The sequence below is a fragment of the Coregonus lavaretus genome (assembly GCF_964263955.1).
Source record: "Coregonus lavaretus genome assembly, chromosome: 39".
Taxonomy (NCBI): Eukaryota; Metazoa; Chordata; class Actinopteri; order Salmoniformes; family Salmonidae; genus Coregonus; species Coregonus lavaretus.
Genome location: NC_140026.1, coordinates 4,941,110 through 4,955,829, shown reverse-complemented (window position 1 = coordinate 4,955,829; position 14,720 = coordinate 4,941,110).

The window sequence follows — 14,720 nt, the reverse complement described above, 5'->3', positions numbered from 1 at the left end:
CATAAGAACATCCTCATCCTAAGAATGAAACAAACAAGGTTAATGTTTATCGCAGCCAGCAGTGTCATAGTGTGTCATATACTAAACCGTTATAATGCATACATACATCCACTCCGTTCAGTGTCATAGTGAGAGTTATGGAGTGTTATAATGTGATACAGGGCATGTGATATACATACAGTGAGGGAAAAAAAGTATTTGATCCTGTTACGTGAATTATAAAACAAACTATTTCAGTGTCTCTGTGCGTCTCCCAAAAGGTTGTAAGTCTTTTGGGATTTAAGTAACGGACAGAGTCCCGGTCTGCATAGTCAAGATTTATTCATTGAGAATTCTGCCATCAAAATTTCAGAGTCCATCTTTTATTTTTCCACTATACACACACACACTTCGGTTAAGCTCATGTTTTCCTCTGCTCTCCTGACCATTAGGTCACACACTGTTATCTTTTCCTACTCCTTGCTCGGCCAGGTGGCAAACTTCAGTTATCGCATCCTCACAATATCCTGCACACTCCTCAAAAAGCCTAACAATTTCTCTCCTCCCTAAATTGGGAGGCCCCTTTATCTTGGTTTAGACAGTTCTCCTTTGTTGTCTGGTCTAACTCTTACTCAAATTGCTAAATAGTAGCTCAATGTCATAGTCTTTACTGGTCCTACACTCACACATTCTAACACATTTCACATAGTTTCAGGCTGTAATAATTAGTTATTAATAATTAATCAGATCCCCTGCTGATTTTGTACGTTTGCCCACTGACAAAGACATGATCAGTCTATAATTTTAATGGTAGGTTTATTTGAACAGTGAGAGACAGAATAACAACAAAAAAATCCAGAAAAACGCATGTCAAAAATGTTATAAAATAATTTGCATTTTAATGAGGGAAATAAGTATTGGACCCCTCTGCAAAACATGACTTAGTACTTGGTGGCAAAACCCTTGTTGGCAATCACAGAGGTCAGACGTTTCTTGTAGTTGGCCACCAGGTTTGCACACATCTCAGGAGGGATTTTGTTCCACTCCTTTTTGCAGATCTTCTCCAAGTCATTAAGGTTTCGAGGCTGACGTTTGGCAACTCGAATCTTGAGCTCCCTCCACAGATTTTCTATGGGATTAAGGTCTGGAGACTGGCTAGGCCACTCCAGGACCTTAATGTGCTTCTTCTTGTGCCACTCCTTTGTTGCCTTGGCCGTGTGTTTTGGGTCATTGTCATGCTGGAATACCCATCCACGACCCATTTTCAATGCCCTGGCTGAGGGAAGGAGGTTCTCACCCAAGATTTGATGGTACATGGCCCCGTCCATTGTCCCTTTGATGCGGTGAAGTTGTCCTGTCCCCTTAGCAGAAAAACACCCCCAAAGCATAATGTTTCCACCTCCATGTTTGACGGTGGGGATGGTGATCTTGGGGTCATAGGCAGTATTCCTCCTCCTCCAAACACGGCGAGTTGAGTTGATGCCAAAGAGCTCGATTTTGGTCTCATCTGACCACAACACTTTCACCCAGTTCTCCTCTGAATCATTCAGATGTTTATTAGCAAACTTCAGATGGCCCTGTATATGTGCTTTCTTGAGCAGGGGGACCTTGCGGGCGCTGCAGGATTTCAGTCCTTCACGGCGTAGTGTGTTACCAATTGTGTTCTTGGTGACTATGATCCCAGCTGCCTTGAGATCTTTGACCAGATCCTCCCGTGTAGTTCTGGGCTGATTCCTCACCGTTCTCATTATCATTGCAACTCCACGAGGTGAGATCTTGCAGGGAGGCCGAGGGAGATTGACAGTTATTTTGTGTTTCTTCTATTTGCGAATAATCGCACCAACTGTTGTCACCTTCTCACCAAGGTGCTTGTCGATGGTCTTGTAGCCCATTCCAGCCTTGTGTAGGTCTACAATCTTGTCCCTGACATCCTTGGAGAGCTCTTTGGTCTTGGCCATGGTGGAGAGGTTGGAATCTGATTGATTGATTGCTTCTGTGGACAGGTGTCTTTTATACAGGTAAAATGAGATTAGGAGCACTCCCTTTAAGAGTGTGCTCCTAATCTCAGCTCGTCACCTGTATAAAAGACACCTGGGAGCCAGAAATCTTTATGATTAAGAGGGGGTCAAATACTTATTTCCCCAATTAAAATGCAAATAAATTGATAACAATTTTGACGTGTATTTTTGTGATTTTTTATTGTTATTCTGTCTCTCACTGTTCAAATAAACATACTATTAAAATTATAGACTGATCATTTCTTTGTCAGTGGGCAAATGTACAAAATCAGCACGGAAACAAATACATTTTTCCCTCACTGTACATGCTCACTGTCCAGTGGGTTTCCTTTACTAGATACTGTCACTGCAGCCATCTCCAAAGTCTGGACCACCAATATCCCCTCCTGGGCCTAAATGTTCTGTTTGAAAATAAAATATGATTATATTAATAATATTAGTGAATATATTATTAAATTGCTATGTTATTACTATTCATTTTAATATGAATTGATATGAAAATTAAGAAAGAACAAACTTGAGTCAAAAAGGAAGATTGAAAATAGGGTGGCCTTATCTCCAGGGGCGCAACCTTCACTGGGGACGTGGAGGACGTATCCCCCCCACATTCTGAAATTGCATCCCCCCCCTCCCCCCTATCCAAAGAGCCTACCCTATCCAAACAATAATAATAATAATAATGTCCCCCCCACTTCTAAAACCAACATTGCGCCCTTGCTTAGCTCCATAGCCAAACATGGCACCAGAGAGAATCCTTCTCATCCTGAACGTCTACATCCAAACAGACAGAAACATAAAAACACACACTAACATGGTGTTGGGAGGTTCTGAATTAAAGGCTACTATGCAGATGATGCACTTATTTTATTGGGATGATAGTATTATAGTTTGGTACTCTGTGACAACTGATGATGTAAAAATGGCTTTAAAAAATTAATTTTGATTTGATGACCAATGGTGTAATATACAGTGGGGAAAAAAAGTATTTAGTCAGCCACCAATTGTGCAAGTTCTCCCACTTAAAAAGATGAGAGAGGCCTGTAATTTTCATCATAGGTACATGTCAACTATGACAGACTGTCACGATCGTCTACTAATGAGGAAGCGGACCAAAGCGCAGCGTTGCGAGTGAACATGATTTTAATAAAGAAGCACGTAAATACAAAACAAAAGACGAAACGTGAAGTCCAAACAAACAACGACTGACACGGAAACACTGGAAACAATGGAAACAAAAACCCACAAACACAAGGTGAAAACACACACTTTAAATATGGCTCCCAATCAGAGATAACGAGCCGACAGCTGACACTCGTTACCTCCGATTGGGAGTCACACGACCAAATAAGGAAAACACATGACTAACAAGAACAACCAAAACCAAACACACCCAAACCCAACATAACCAAACCAAACCCAACAAAACAAATACACCCTGGCTCAACTACAAGTCCCGGAGCCAGAGTGTGACAGTACCCCCCCCTAAAGGCGCGGACTGCGACCGCGCCTCAACTAGGGCTAACCAAGGGAGGGCTGGGTGGGCATACCTCTTCGGCGGTGGTTCAGGCTCTGGTCGTGATCCCCACCCCACCATAGTCACTACCCGCTTTCGTAGCCTCCTCCAACTGACCACCCTCCAAATTAACCCCACCGGATTAAGGGGCAGCACCGGACTAAGAGGCAGCACCGGACTAAGGGGCAGCACCGGACTAAGGGGCAGCACCTGACTGACTGGCGGATCCTGGCTGGCTGGCGGATCCTGGCTGGCTGGCGGATCCTGGCTGGACGGCTCTGGCGGATCCCGGCTGGCTGGCGGATCCCGGCTGGACGGCTCTGGCGGATCCCGGCTGGACGGCTCTGGCGGATCCCGGCTGGACGGCTCTGGCGGATCCCGGCTGGACGGCTCTGGCGGATCCCGGCTGGACGGCTCTGGCGGATCCCGGCTGGACGGCTCTGGCGGATCCCGGCTGGACGGCTCTGGCGGATCCCGGCTGGACGGCTCATGGCTGGCTGACGGATCTGGCTGCTCATGGCTGGCTGACGGATCTGGCTGCTCATGGCTGGCTGACGGATCTGGCTGCTCATGGCTGGCTGACGGATCTGGCTGCTCATGGCTGGCTGACGGATCTGGCTGCTCATGGCTGGCTGACGGATCTGGCTGCTCATGGCTGGCTGACGGATCTGGCTGCTCATGGCTGGCTGACGGATCTGGCTGCTCCTGGCTGGCTGACGGATCTGGCTGCTCATGGCTGGCTGACGGATCTGGCTGCTCATGGCTGGCTGACGGATCTGGCTGATCCTGTCTGGCGGAAGGCTCTGGCTGATCCTGTCTGGCGGAAGGCTCTGGCTGATCCTGTCTGGCGGAAGGCTCTGGCTGATCCTGTCTGGCGGAAGGCTCTGGCTGATCCCGTCTGGCGGAAGGCTCTGGCTGCTCCTGTCTGGCGGAAGGCTCTGGCTGATCCGGTCTGACGGAAGGCTCTGGCTGCTCCTGTCTGGCGGAAGGCTCTGGCTGATCCTGTCTGGCGGAAGGCTCTGGCTGATCCTGTCTGGCGGAAGGCTCTGGCTGATCCTGTCTGGCGGAAGGCTCTGACTGATCCTGTCTGGCGGAAGGCTCTGGCTGATCCTGTCTGGCGGAGAGCTCTAGCGGCTCCGGTCTGGCGGACGGCTCTGAAGGCTCATGGCAGACGGGCGGCTTTGCAGGCTCAGTACAGACGGGCAGTTCAGACGGCGTTGGGCAGACGGACAGTTCAGACGGCGTTGGGCAGACGGGCAGTTCAGACGGCGTTGGGCAGACGGGCAGTTCAGGCGCCGTTGGGCAGACGGGCAGTTCAGACGGCGTTGGGCAGACGGGCAGTTCAGGCGCCGTTGGGCAGACGGGCAGTTCAGGCGCCGTTGGGCAGACGGGCAGTTCAGACGGCGTTGGGCAGACGGGCAGTTCAGACGGCGTTGGGCAGACGGACAGTTCAGGCCCCGTTGGGCAGACGGCAGACTCTGGCCGTCTGAGGCGCACCGTAGGCCTGGTGCGTGGTGCCGGAACTGGAGGTACCGGGCTGAGGACACGCATCTCAGGGCTAGTGCGGGAAGCAGCAACAGGGCATGCTGGACCCTGGGGACGCACCGTAGGCCTGATGCGTGGTGCCGGAACTGGAGGTACCGGGCTGAGGACACGCATCTCAGGGCTAGTGCGGAGAGAAGCAACAGGGCATGCTGGACCCTGGGGACGCACCGTAGGCCTGATGCGTGGTGCCGGAACTGGAGGTACCGGGCTGAAGACACGCATCTCAGGGCTAGTGCGGGGAGCAGCAACAGGCCGGGCTGGGCTGGCGACGCACACCGTAGGCTTCGTACGTGGCGCAGGAACAGGCCGGGCTGGGCTGGCGACGCACACCGTAGGGTTAGTGCGTGAAGCAGGAACAGGCCGGGCTGGGCTGGCGACGCACACCGTAGGTTCTGTGCGTGGAGCAGGAACAGGCCGGGCTGGGCTGGCAACGCACACGGTAGGTTCTGTGCGTGGAGCAGGAACAGGCCGGGCTGGGCTGGCGACGCACACCGTAGGTTCTGTGCGTGGAGCAGGAACAGGCCGGGCTGGTCTGGCGACGCACCCCGTAGGTTCTGTGCGTGGAGCAGGAACAGGCCGGGCTGGGCTGGCGACGCACACCGTGGGCTTGATGCGTGGAGTAGGAACAGGCCTGGTACTGGCCTGGACTGGTAACACACATCAGTCTCTCACGCCGTGCCGCAACAACTTCCCTTCCCCTACTCGCCAATGGCTCCCGTAATCCGATAGCCTTCTCTCCACGTCTCCCTGTGGCAGCCTCCTGCTGCCCAGCTGCCCAAGCCATGTGCCCCCCCCAAAAAATTTCTTGGGGTTGCCTCTCGTCCACGGGCTTCCAGCCTCGCCTCCGTGCTGCCTCCTCATACCACCTCCTCTCGGCTTTGGCTGCCTCCAGCTCTTCACGAGGGCGGCGATATTCTCCCGGTTGTGCCCAAGGACCCTTTCCATCCAAAATCTCCACCCATGTCCAAGAATCCTTGATAGGCGTCCATAAATCCTGTGTAGGTAGGTCCTGTTGCCGCTTGACACGCTGCTTGGTCCTTTTATGGTGGGTTTTTCTGTCAAGATCGTCTGAGGAAACGGACCAATACGCAGCGCGTGGAGTGAACATGATGACTTTATTAAATAAAAGCAACCACGAAAACAACAAACAAATGACGATAGTGAAGTCCTACAGTGACTAAGACTGAACCTGGAACACAGGAACAATGGAAACAAAAACCCACAAACACAAGGTGAAAACACACACTTTAAATATGGCTCCCAATCAGAGATAACGAGCCGACAGCTGACACTCGTTACCTCCGATTGGGAGTCACACGACCAAATAAGGAAAACACATGACTAACAAGAACAACCAAAACCAAACACACCCAAACCCAACATAACCAAACCAAACCCAACAAAACAAATACACCCTGGCTCAACTACAAGTCCCGGAGCCAGAGTGTGACACAGACAAATTGAGGAAAAAAAATCCAGAAAATCACATTGTAGGATTTTTAATGAATTTATTTGCAAATTATGGTGGAAAATAAGTATTTGGTCACCTACAAACAAGCAAGATTTCTGGCTCTCACAGACCTGTAACTTATTCTTTAAGAGGCTCCTCTGTCCTCCACTCGTTACCTGTATTAATGGCACCTGTTTGAACTTGTTATCAGTATAAAAGACACCTGTCCACAACCTCAAACAGTCACACTCCAAACTCCACTATGGCCAAGACCAAAGAGCTGTCAAAGGACACCAGAAACAAAATTGTAGACCTGCACCAGGCTGGGAAGACTGAATCTGCAATAGGTAAGCAGCTTGGTTTGAAGAAATCAACTGTGGGAGCAATTATTAGGAAATGGAAGACATACAAGACCACTGATAATCTCCCTCGATCTGGGGCTCCACGCAAGATCTCACCCCGTGGGGTCAAAATTATCACACGAACGGTGAGCAAAAATCCCAGAACTACACGGGGGGACCTAGTGAATGACCTGCAGAGAGCTGGGACCAAAGTAACAAAGCCTACCATCAGTAACACACTACGCCGCCAGGGACTCAAATCCTGCAGTGCGAGACGTGTCCCCCTGCTTAAGCCAGTACATGTCCAGGCCCGTCTGAAGTTTGCTAGAGTGCATTTGGATGATCCAGAAGAGGATTGGGAGAATGTCATATGGTCAGATGAAACTTTTTGGTAAAAACTCAACTCGTCGTGTTTGGAGGACAAAGAATGCTGAGTTGCATCCAAAGAACACCATACCTACTGTGAAGCATGGGGGTGTAAACATCATGCTTTGGGGCTGTTTTTCTGCAAAGGGACCAGGACGACTGATCCGTGTAAAGGAAAGAATGAATGGGGCCATGTATCGTGAGATTTTGAGTGAAAACCTCCTTCCATCAGCAAGGGCATTGAAGATGATACGTGGCTGGGTCTTTCAGCATGACAATGATCCCAAACAAACCGCCCGGTCAACGAAGGAGTGGCTTCGTAAGAAGCATTTCAAGGTCCTGGAGTGGCCTAGCCAGTCTCCAGATCTCAACCCCATAGAAAATCTTTGGAGGGAGTTGAAAGTCCGTGTTGCCCAGCGACAGCCCCAAAACATCACTGCTCTAGAGGAGATCTGCATGGAGGAATGGGCCAAAATACCAGCAACAGTGTGTGAAAAGCTTGTGAAGACTTACAGAAAACGTTTGACCTGTGTCATTGCCAACAAAGGGTATATAACAAAGTATTGAGAAACTTTTGTTATTGACCAAATACTTATTTTCCACCATAATTTGCAAATAAATTCATTAAAAATCCTACAATGTGATTTTCTGGATTTTTTTTCTTCTCATTTTGTCTGTCATAGTTGACGTGTACCTATGATGAAAATTACAGGCCTCTCTCATCTTTTTAAATGGAAGAACTTGCACAATTGGTGGCTGACTAAATACTTTTTTTCCCCACTGTAATAGTGTATAATAGTATGGTTGAAAAGTTACACAACCCTGTCCTCTTCTTATTTTCTTGTGGTAGTGGCGGTTCACTTTTCACTGAAGAAGTTGCATCCTTGTCTGTGTACCACACGGTCTGCATCAAGTCAAGGAGTAAGAAAATTAACTCAGGCTAACCTTATGAGTGAAGCACAATATTAAATGTCCCTAGTATGCCTAGTCTCCCTAGGTAGATGGGTTGCCTCCCACATTAACAATGTTTGCCCCCGGTCTAGGATTTCCGAGACTACAGTATGCAAGGTAAGCGTTACATAGATGTGTGTTGTACCTGTTTCTCCGTAGGACTGAATATTTTGAGACTGTCAGAATTGGAGGTTGAATCACTGTGTAAGGACTGAGTCTCCTGAAAAGAAGGAGAGAGGGAATAATTAAGTGTGAGGAATAGGGGAAATATTAGAATGTTTGCCATTTTGCATATTGTGACATTCTATCCGTTACTCTAAAAGGAAGTAACTTTCTTTGCCCAAATACTTACACTCTGGGAGAAAACTGTTCCCACCTTCGTTAACATCATCATCAACACCGGTACCTGTGTTGTAGATTTGAATGGGTTAACGTTCTGCATCATTCCTTTGAAAATCCCAGGGTTCTGAAAGACAAGGTGAACACAGAAATTATTTTTTTGTGATAATACAAATGTTCCTCTAATCACTAATATATTTTTATACTAAGAAGACTCATGCCTCAGCACATGGGATAAAACTGGTTTAGCTGTTTGCCCGTGGAGCTGTTATCTCCAGGCAGACTGCCAGCACTGGAGGACAGATCACTGTGTATGGACTGGGTGTCCTGAAACATTGGAGAGTGAAGGAAGGTAGAGTGAAGGAAGGAAGAGATAAGGAACGGAGAGAGAAGGAAGGGAGAAGGAAGGGAGAGAGAAGGAAGGAAGGGAGAAGGAAGGGAGAGAGAAAGAAGGAAGGGAGAAGGGAGTGTTATGTGAATTATTTAACAAACTATTTTAGTGTCTCTGTGCGTCTCCCAAAAGGTTGTAAGTCTTTTGGGATTTAAGTAACGGCTAGAGTCCCGGTCTGCATAGTCAGAGATATTTATTCATTGAGAATTCTGCCATCACAATTTCAGAGTCCATCTTTTATACTCATACATCATACAAAAAGAAATCCCTCCCCTCTGTAGGTGGGCTGTAGTTTTCCACTCTAAAACTGCTCTACTGACTTTCAGTTCACACACACACACACATATACACACATGCATACACACATACATACACACACACACACACATATCCGACTCCCTGCATTACTCAGTTATTGCCGTTCTCACAATATTCTGCACCATGTTTGCATAACAGTTTCTCCCCTCCCTAAATTGGGAGGCCTCTTTATCTTAGTTTCTCAGTTGTCTTTGTTGTCTGGCCTAACTCTTACTCACATTGCTAAATAGTGGCTCAATGCCATAGCCTTTACTGGTCCTACACTCACACATTTTAACACATTATACACAGTTTCAGGGTGTAATAATTAGTCATTAATAATTAATCTATCAATTCCACCCTTTGACTAAATATTACACACATACAAAACATATGTTGTTATAGAAATGAATCACACTCATTGAAGTATATAAGTTGGTTTGCATATTAAAACATTACAGGTTCATCAGGGTTACCCCATGATTAAAAGCATAACGTTACTTTTTAGCAATGGTAACTAGTACATCATACTTAAAATGAGACTTTAATACAAAAAAAGATCATTACAATAACTTTTAAACTAGAGATTTATAGTTCTAGGAAAACATCCAGTCTCAAATTATCTGGATCGTCGTCGTCCTCCACCAAGCCTGGTAGGTCATATCCTTCAGTCGGAGTCCGGGATTGGGCCGTATCTCACCATCTGTTGGGAAACCGCCTTGCTCACCAACCCTCAGACACAGGGAATATGACAACATCCACAAAGAACAAGTATACCCATAGAAGCTATAACTTCACCCAGAATAGTTACAACAATAGTTTTCCATTTACCAAATATGTTATCAAACTAACCGTTTAGGGAGCTATCAATACCAGAGTTCTCAGCCAGTTCGTTCGCCAGCGTGGTGAGTCCCTGAAGCGCTTTGGTCACGGACCCGTCCGGTGCTGTATTGTTGAGGATGAAAGTTCAGCACATAGATCCAAACAGAACACAAACTCCGTCCCGCTCAGCCAAAAGCATATCTAAAGCTTTTCTATTCTGCCATGTCATTAAGCTAGTTGCCGCTGTCTGCTCAGCTAATCCCTTTATTGCATCACGAGTGTGGTTTATAAATCTTTGCTGGTTATAGTAAACATAATTCATCCAATCTACGTTTTTATTAATTGTTGACCACCAGAAAATACTTGATTCAAACCCAGCTGCGATCTGATTCCTAGCTTTAAATTGTTCTGGAACCCTCGAGGTACTGCTATCCCATCAATATATATCCTTTCATCAAAGGATCCCAGGAGGAGGTCCTACTTTCTACGTGACAATTCACCAGTCTCTGACACGTTTGATTTTTTGCATATGTAGGTGAGTTCACAATCTGTTATCACCACACAACCATCAGATGTCAGCACGGGCCTGGTTTTGGATCCTAAAATCCTCTGGCTGCAAAAAAAGAGGAGAGATTAGTCATGGTCTCTTTTAGTTGTGATATTCTCTGTGTGGGAGCAGGAGCTAAGATGCCTTACCCTGTATCCTATCTTATTAGTCCTAGAAAAACAATAAGACTCCCCTGTGACTTCAAACGGAGGCAACCCAGGTCGGGATGACTTTGTTATCGGGGGAAACAGATAGTGCAAGTTACCATAAGACTCTTTCACCACATTCCCAGGTGGCTTGCATGGAGGATAAACCTGACAGAGAGTCAAAGCCTGTCAAGGGGAACGGAGTAGTTGTTAACCCTGGTTTAGCTGTCCCACAGGCAAAACAGTCCTCTTTAGACATAGTTCTTGCCGTATACTGAATCCATTCCAACCACAGGTTAAGATTTCTATACCCCGTTTCCACCTGTACGACTTCCTTCAAGTCTATAGTTTGCACTATCTTCACCACAGCCCCGGTCTCACTACCTCCCTCAGAGAGGTTTACTCTATAGGGTGCCCCAGTTGAAGAGGATATCTCACTTGTTCAGGTCTGTAACCTGTTGTAGCGTAATTCAGACTTTCAGACAGCACCTACCCTTATATGGGTCGCACTGCCATTTTCTGTTAATTCCCTACTTTCACAATACTACACCTGTCCTTAAACTGTGTATGGAGATTGACATATCCCCCCCGCTTGGTGTGAGCAACTACATAGTCCCAGGATGTACATGGTGACATACATATGGTGATGTTCTTCCCTACAGTCCCTAGTACTTCCCCTTTCTCTACGTCTAGTTGTCTCCTATGCCTTCATAGACTGTGTTAAGGTATTATTTTATCAACTTGTTGTTAGGTTAACTACTACTTCTGGCGGATCAGGAGGGTCTGAGTGTGTTAGGAATATGGCCCCCACAATCAGACAGCTACCTACCATCAGGAGACCTGTGAATCCCCACCCTCGCCCTGAGAAGATGTCAGACGCCAGAGGCCAACCCATTGCTTTACCTTCTATCGAACTCACACAGGGATGATCAGACAGGGTAAGGGAATCTTCGTTAAGGAGCCAACCCCCGAGCCCTAGTGGTGATCGGTTCTTTCTCCTAACTCTGTGTTTGTTCGTCAGGTGTAACTGGGTTTACCTTTTTGCCGTGTGTGACATGCACCCAGGTGGATCTAATAGGACTTGGTAGGGCCCTTCCCAACAGGCCTGTTTCCAGTTTTTCTTCTTTAGGGACTGGATCCACACCTAGTCTCCTGGTTAGATAGAGTGGGTCACCTTCTCCTTTAGTTCACCTGTGGGGCACAAAACCTCTGACACACAGGTGTGGTTAATAAACTACCTTCTCACGTGTTCTGCTAGGGTGCTCTCTAGTTCTATGTCTGCCTGTCTGGTCCTGCCAACTGTGGCATTCTGTAAGGTCTTCCAAACACTTTCTCAAAGGGGGATAACCCATCTTTATCTGGGGTTACTCTACATTTCTTCCCTTCACTCGGTGATAACTCTATAAAATCCATTTCCAATTGCTGGAAAGGGTACTTAGCCGGAGGATACTCACCCTGAGGTGCCCTTTGTCTGCCCTGGTGATTATTTTGAGCACAGATAACACATCTTGAACATTTTTTATTTTATATATATATATTTTTTATAATGAGTAATCCCATATGCCACAAAGTGTTGTCTAATCTGTTCTACCATCCATCCCTCCTTTTGACACGTCACTGCCCATGTGTCAATATTATCACCTACCTAACAATCACTTAGGTAATATTGGTAATTTATCATCCAATTGCCATCCCTTATTTTTATTTATTGGTAAAATAAACTATCTTAAAGTCCTCCTCTCATGCCTTCAGAATTTACCAGTGTAGATGATTAATTAACACCAGAAAGTTAAAACAGAGTTCAGAGGCAATTGAAATTCCATCCCATAGTATACCAAACATTACCATTATACTAAATATTTAATAAATGTTACTTATCCCAAGTGTTCATTAATCCTCATGAAATTCATTCTCATAAGAAATCATATATACCCCAAACTCAGCCAAAACCTAAAAAACTCCATAAAATTCACTGTGTGCTCCTCTAAGACCTATCACCCTTGACCTGCTGAAAACCCCCCAATATTGAAACAACAAGGTTTTATAAACATCATACTAGGTGTGTTGTTTTTTATTTGAAAACCCCAATTAAAAAACAACAACCAAACAGCCAGGTCATGAGGACTCCTGATTTCTCTCTTCCCCTTCTGCCTACAGTTTCTTAACTGGTGCCCTTTCCTTGCACAGTAACTACACGGTTCCTCACATTCTCTAGCAAAATGTCCCGTTTTGTCACAATTGTAACACTTCCACTCACTCCTGTCTCCACTATTACTATTTCCTTCTTGTCTGTCTTTGCTACCGTAACCTCTCTTCTCTCCTAGGTATTGACTAATAGTCTCACTGTCTCTAATTCAACACAAAACCCCATCATCCAATGTACTCCCAGCAGAACTGAAAAAAACAAAACAGACTGTGATTTCCAGGACACTGCACCTTTGTTTCTGGCCTCACTATCTCCCCGGGAATTGGCCCTCCCTCAAGGTCCCTCCCAATCTGCTCTTGGTAAACTGCAAACCTTATATTGCTTCTGGTTTCATAGGGTATTGCTTCTGATATTGCCTATGATTAGATTTGGGTATCACCTGTACTGGAATTACCCCTTTTATTAATCCTACGTCTGCTGGACCCCGAGACCACAAATGCTCTCGAACTTCTTTTAAGTCTGGCTCCTGTTGTTCTGTCAACAGGTATTCCTCTCCTCAGCATCTGCTATTCTCATCTAAATGTACTATCTGTGGATGGGCTGTGTTGATCGCCACTCACAATATTGACCCAATCAGTGATCCTCTTACCCTTGAATACCCACTGGCCCATGTCTTTCCAGTCCTCTGCTGGCTCCTTTGCTAGGGACACATGTGGGCTCCATATTTCCCTGAACAGTCTCTGACTTTGGGGCCCTAGTTCCACCTCCACTACTGCTTGGGTGTTGTCATAGTGAAACCATTTCAAGGCTATAGTCCTTTCTGTGGTTTTAAATAATTCTTTCTCATAGATTGCATCTGGACCTGGGTGTTTGTTATACCAGAGAGTACAGTGTAGGTCATCGGGGGACATTTTAGTGGGGCCTGGTACTACATCATCAGCAAGTTCCATCAAGGTTCGGGGAATATCAGTTATTCCCCCCCTAAACAAATCTTGCTTATACCAATAACATGGCTCCCCTTCCCCACAGACCACCATATTGTCTCTGACTATGTGTACTTTCATTCCCCTCTCAGCGGAAATGACAGCCACATTCAATTTAGTCATTACATCACGTCCTAGTAAATTTACCCGACACAGCTTAGATATCAGGATGGGTATGGTTGCCTCTCATCCTGATTGGTCATGTTTTAGGGTTATTGGGGCTGATAACCTTTCAATAAATTGATGACCAGAGGCAGATCGCACTATGATTTTCTCCCCATCAATCCTGACTCCGTCTGGCTTGTCTGTTGCACAGGTTGCTGTCCTGCAGGCTCCCGTATCACAAAGGAATTTAATTTTCATACCCATTACTGTCAATGTCAAATAAGGTTTCTGTTCCTGTTGAAGTGCTAAGTCAATAGTAGCCAATTCAAACACCTCACAATTTGGATCAAAGGGTTCCTTAGTCTTCCCCCCACTAGAGTCTACTATTTCTCCCTCAAGGACTAGTCACGCCTTATCTTCCTCTTCCTCGCGCTCAAAGCTGGGGGATGGACTTCTCTCTCTCTCTTCTCTCTTTTCTCTCTTTTCTCTCCTGTCTGACTTTCTCTGCCCTTGTCCTGTACTCCTCTACCTCTGGCTCTTCCTCACCTTCATCTTCCCTTCCTCCTCCAGCCCCTTCTTCCTCATAGGGAGGTGGGGCCGGTGGGGGGGGCAACATTATTCCCCTGCACTCTCCTTCTCCTCCCTACGTATTCATCATTTGGATTTTCTCTCCATGCCTGGTCTGCCAAGTTTGGATATAACCTTTCTGCCCTCTGCTCTGGGGGAGGCACGGAGACCTCAACCTTCACTTCTCTTTCCCTCTCACTCACTTCTCTTTTCT